Below are 1,146 nucleotides of genomic sequence, written 5' to 3' on the forward strand. Positions count from 1 at the left end.
TTTAACAAAAAAAGAAATTATTTTAAATAATATACTATAATATATTTATTAAAACTGTTCTTAAAGATTGATGAATTAATTTCAAATTTTTTAAATAAAAATAAATTTTTGTACAATATATAAATGCTCTTAATCCAGGATACAAAGTACCAAATATTCTAGTACTAATAGAATCTGTGATAGTTAATTATCTCGGTATCTTAAATTTATAGAACTATCAAAACGTCAAATATTCTCTTCTACATGCCATAGATACTATGTAGTTGTAAAAATCTATAGTTCAATAACAAAATGGAAGATTATTCTGTAAAATCATCAAAAATGAAAATCACCTAATTCTTAAAGAATAAGGTGACGAACACATAGAACTATCAAAGAATAGGCTCTGTTAGATATAAGTATGTTTCTCCGAGTTATATATTACCTGTACTCCAGTAGTATTGGTAAGTACTCCCACAATTTGTGAAACCATCCTGCATTCATTTATACGTGAGAATCATTTAAACTGATTCAGTTTACTATTATATAAAAATATCTTTTAAGATGCGAATATTATCGCATAAAAGTAGGTTGTGTGTTACTGTCAATCTTTATTTATTTCTAACTTTGCATAGTATATTAAGAAGAATAAATTGAACATAAAGTATTAGCTAGACTAAATACTTAAAATGACTTTTCTTATTTCAGCATGTTTAATAATGATCCCACATAAAATGACTGCTCAATTGTCTAATTCTGTCATGATACGTTGAATTTAAGAATAATATTGAAATAAAATTATAAAAGTATCAGAAGTGACAAACATTTGAAAAAATTGATACCTTATCTATCCAGTTTACATTTGTTTTGGTGCATCGACAAGATTCCTAACTGAAAATGCAAAAAGAGTAAACACATCATTTATTACTTGATTCTGTTCTGAAAATTCCATATATAAACCTCACTAAGAAGAAAAGTTAACTGGTACAATTCCAACAAACTAACAGTATTTATTACCTGATTCTGTTCTAAAAATTTCATATATAAATCTGACTAAGATGAAAAAGTTAACTATTATAGCTCCAACCAACTAAAACTTAATCTCTTATAACTGTAGAATATATCTGATATACAAGTCAATTTATTTATAAAATAACACTATTTAGT

Source organism: Arachis ipaensis, chromosome B09 (genome assembly GCF_000816755.2).
Source record: "Arachis ipaensis cultivar K30076 chromosome B09, Araip1.1, whole genome shotgun sequence".
Classification (NCBI taxonomy): domain Eukaryota; kingdom Viridiplantae; phylum Streptophyta; class Magnoliopsida; order Fabales; family Fabaceae; genus Arachis; species Arachis ipaensis.